The sequence below is a fragment of the Cibotium barometz genome, chromosome 17 (genome assembly GCF_041138505.1).
Source record: "Cibotium barometz isolate CiBa-2024 chromosome 17, ASM4113850v1, whole genome shotgun sequence".
Classification (NCBI taxonomy): Eukaryota; Viridiplantae; Streptophyta; class Polypodiopsida; order Cyatheales; family Cibotiaceae; genus Cibotium; species Cibotium barometz.
This window is the reverse complement of record NC_141062.1, coordinates 40872903-40877511: the sequence shown is the minus strand read 5'-3', so window position 1 is coordinate 40877511 and position 4609 is coordinate 40872903.

Here is a 4609-nt window from a genome sequence, read left to right as displayed (position 1 = left end):
TTACCCTGACAATATAATCTCCCTGAGATTAACTTGAATGGTTTAGGACCTGCTAGTTGTATCTGCCCACTTGTCAAAATTTCTAAGATGGATTCAGACCATTTAGGAGCTGTCTCTACAAGAAGGAAAAGTGTTGAATCTAACATATCATCATCCACACCCATAGGAGCTTCGCCAGAGGTGATTCGAGACAAATGATCTGCCCTAAGATGAGTTGTTCCTTTTCGGACTGCCACTTCAAAATCAAACTCAAGAAGGATGATAAACCACCTCACAATCCTTCCAGTTACACAAGGCTTATTCACCAAATATAGCAATGCTTGATGGTCCACAAAAAATATGAATTTGTTGCCAAAAGGTAATGGCGAAACTTTTTCACTGCATATATCATGGACAAACCTTCTCTTTCTGTTGTGGTATAATTCTTCTCAGCATTGTTCAACTGTCGACTAGCATATGAGATTGGGAAATCCTTATTATGTTCTCCCGATTGAGCCAAAATACATCCAATTGCAAAGTTTGAAGCATCAATATGGACATGAAAGATTTGGTTCCAATCTGGTGTCTGTAAGATGGGTGCAGTCACTAATGCTTGCTTCAACTTTTCAAAGGATTCCTCACACTTATCAGTCCAATTAAACTTTACAAGAAGAGCATATAATGGTCTGGCTAGGATAGCCTACATGTAGATGAATCGACGATAATAGCCACAATGTCCCATGAATGTTTGTACCCCTTTAGGGTTGATAGGCCAAGGTAATGAGACAATGACATCAATTTTATCCATATCTGTTGAAATCCCATTGCGAGAAACAATATGGCCCAAAATTTTCCCTTGTCTTACCATGAATTTGCACTTGTCAGGATTCAAGCATATACGATAAACTTGACACTTTTGAAACACAAGTTTGAGGTGTTCTATATGATCATCACGCTCTTGTGAGTGAACACATAAATCATCCATGAAGATCTCAAGAATTTGCCTAAGGTACTCCTTGAATACATGACTCATTAACCGCTGAAAGTTTGCTGGTGCATTTGTTAGACCAAATGGCATAACACGATAGGCAAAGATGCCATCTTGAGTAGCAAAGGCTGTCTTGTGTTGATCCTTTGGATCAATTGACACTTGATTATAACCGGAGAATCCATCCAAGAAACTATATGCCTTTTTCCCTGCAACTCGTTCCAGAACATGATCCGTGATTGGAAGTGGGTAATGATCACGTACAGTAGCTGCATTTACCTTCTTGAGGTTTACACATACTCGAGGTTTTCCATTTTTCTTCGGCACCACTACAATAGGGGAGACCCATTCGGTGTGTTCAATCTTATAGATAAATTCTGCCTCTAAGAGCTTGTCTATTTCTTCTTTTATCTTTCATGCAAAATTCTCATTGTAAGTATAAGGACGTTGCTTGGAAGGCTTTGCATCCTCTCGCAATGGAATTGTATGCTGACATATGCTTGGATCAACTCCTTTGAGGTCTTTATAACTCCAAGTTTTTAGCTTTTCTCCTGGTTGGAATCCATCTGATCGTTTTACTTGGTCTTTGATACTATCTTGTGCTTGGACGTAGTATAGATATCCGTTCTTTCCTGAGAAGTGAGGTGGTGGTCGAGAGTGTTCATTCTTAAACTCCTCCTTTTCTTTTTGTAGTCTCTCACGTCGTTCCCTCTCATCTTGTTTACGGATTCTCTTATGGCTCTTACAACATTTACGTTTAGGTCGGCTTCGAGGGATCTCTACTTGAACCTCCCTTCCTCTCAAGAGTAGGCGTGCCTTTCCTAACTCTTCCTCAGGGATTATCACATCATTATTAAAATCAGAGTCCCATCCATCTTCCTTATCAGCATCATTAGCAGATTCGAGTGTTAAATCCTCCACTGAGACTTCCTCTATAGCAGTGCTGTTGTGGATGCATCCCCATAGTACAAAACATCTAGAAGGTCACGTGGTTATACCATTCGTATAGGAATAATGTCATATCCATCTGAGTCACAAAATTGAATTGGCTTAGGTAAAGCACATGTCGATAATGTTGCAAGGACATGACTCCATTCTAGTGGATCAATTAAGTGCTCAGGGAAGGGTTGTGGAATGTATGCCTCATCTGATACACTCGATTACCCTTAAGTCTCTCAGTGTTGAAATCCCTACATGAGGCTCCACACATCCACAGATCTTCTCGCCCATCTGACAATGTAACTCTTGAGCCCTCAGATGAAGCAGAATCAAACTCATCTATTGGAGACCTTGTTACATCACGATATGAGTGATTCTTTTGGTTGACCCTTGTGATGACAGAATCATGTCGGAGGTACAAATAATTGTATCCCCAATCTTGAATCATTTGAAATTGTCGCATGAATGGTCTACCCAATATCACTTCATAGTTTGGATGTTTTCCAAAATCCACTACTGCAAAGGTGTGATCATATTCAATCCCACATGTGGTGACCAATATGTTCTCAAGCAGCCCAAGGGGATGTTCTAAGCTTCCATCTGCTAGCTGCAAGCGCATCCTGGTAGTCCTAATAGCTGGTTTGCCCCACTTTTCCCAAATGGACTTGTCACAATGCCCACTCCTGCACCACTATCAAGAATTGCAGTTGAAGCTACTTTTCGCACTTCTAATGGGAGGGTAGCATTTCCCTGATCGTCCTCACAAAATTTTCCTACTTTGTTGATAGGAACTGGCATAACATGCTTTGTCTTAGGGTGTATAGTACAATGATGGTGACCCTTTTGTAGCAATACCTGCTGTGACAAACATGTGGCAATATCATTCCACAACTCAGGTCGAAGCTTTATCAAATCAAGCAAAGGTAAGGTACAAGCCACTGGTGCTGACAAAATAGCTTGCACGATACCCATATCCATCTCCTTTGTCAACCTTTTATGCATGGAGGGTATCCTTAAGGTTTGAGAACAGTTCTCATATTCTCCCAAATATGATGGTAAGGTTTTCATTGTATGCTTACTTCTAGGAGAAACAATTGTTTGAACTTCCTCCTGGATGCTTGGGCACCTAAAGTTGTTTTCTGTGCTCCTGGTAAAATCCACCTCAAAGAATAGAGGTGAAATAATAGAGGATATATTCTCATTAACTTTCTCATGAACTGCTGCCCACATCTCATTTGCCATGTCCTCGTTAGCATCAATAACTTCATCATTGCATGGGAAGGCAAGGCTAGGTGGTGGCAGAATACCTTCTTTCAATGGGGTGGCAATTGGTGCAGACTTCTCGCTATGAGATTGTGAGATGAGCTCACTTTTCATTTCCCAACTTGATGACACTTTTGGTATGGTTTCTAATGTTGGATTAAGGGAGGTTGGGCCCCGAGGGATAGGTGGAGGTGCGTCCTCAAGTATTGATTGAGCTTCCCTAATGAGTTGCTGATGTACAGCTAGATTGATCTTCTCCTCACTCACGAGGGTTTGGGTATTCTTGAAGCTTCTTGGGTAGCTCAGATAAAGCTGCAATGCGACTTCTATGAGCATCAATGATGGCATCTAGAGTCTCGTTCACCTTATCCACAAAAACAGAACCCCCAGAACTATCCTCGGTCGTACTAGCCTCATCTTGTTTAGCACTAGGCCCAGGTTGAGGTTGATGCTCCTCATGCACTTCTTGGGATGTAAAAGCTTGATCCTTCATGTTTTGTTTAGAGACTTCTTGAGAACTAGTGGATGCACTTTTAGCTCGCTTGTTACGGTTCTTTTTTCTCCTAGTGGTCCTTTTTCTATTGGAATGTAGGGTTTTGTCCACTAGATTTGCCTTTGCATCCCTAGTTCGAGGTGTCTCATCAGTCTGCATTTCGGCATTTCGTGTCTGTGATCTAGTCATGACTCTAAGTGGCACGACATCCTCATTCTCTGATGAAGGTGGCGATGGAACTGCCCCTACAAAGTTGAGTGAGACCTTTGGTTGAGAGGTGCCTTCCTCATGTGGTTTCAGCCAAACAATCCTTTGGGAAGTGTTCTACACAACACCCTAGACAATATCTTTCAATTGGTGGAAACTGTGGTACTGTTGTATTGCCTTGAGCGATGTGGACAATCACGAGCCCAATGGGGTTCTCCGCACTCATAACAGGGGCCCATTAGTTTGGCTTCTACTTTCCTTTGCTGCCATTGACCTGAGGGGCCTAAAGTCCTAGGTTGGTAGCCACCTAGCAACATCAAAGAATTTTGTTCCCCTGGTTGAGCCAGTGCTTGGCTTGGATATGCGGGACTTTCAAAGAGATTTTCCTTGGATGAATATGATGCATATTCCTCCTCCACATAGCCTGGGTTTACCAAGTCTCTACACATATTTGAATTATCATAGTCAACAACCCTCACAAGAGCAGTCCCAGGAGCAGAAGGTTGAGCTCCAAGAACAGGTCGTGCTTGCTCTTGTGCCATCGGTGGCTTACGTTCAAAATTAGTATACTGTTGATGCATTTGTGGAGTCACTCCACCCCTTTGCTGCTCACGCTCCTGTCTCATTCTTGCAATGCGAGTACATTCCTGTGTGGTGTGGGTAAAGTTCCAAGCACAGGCCTGGCACCACTTCTTTGTGGGTTGGTTTGTGACTAGAGGAGAAAAGGTATTACATTCTTC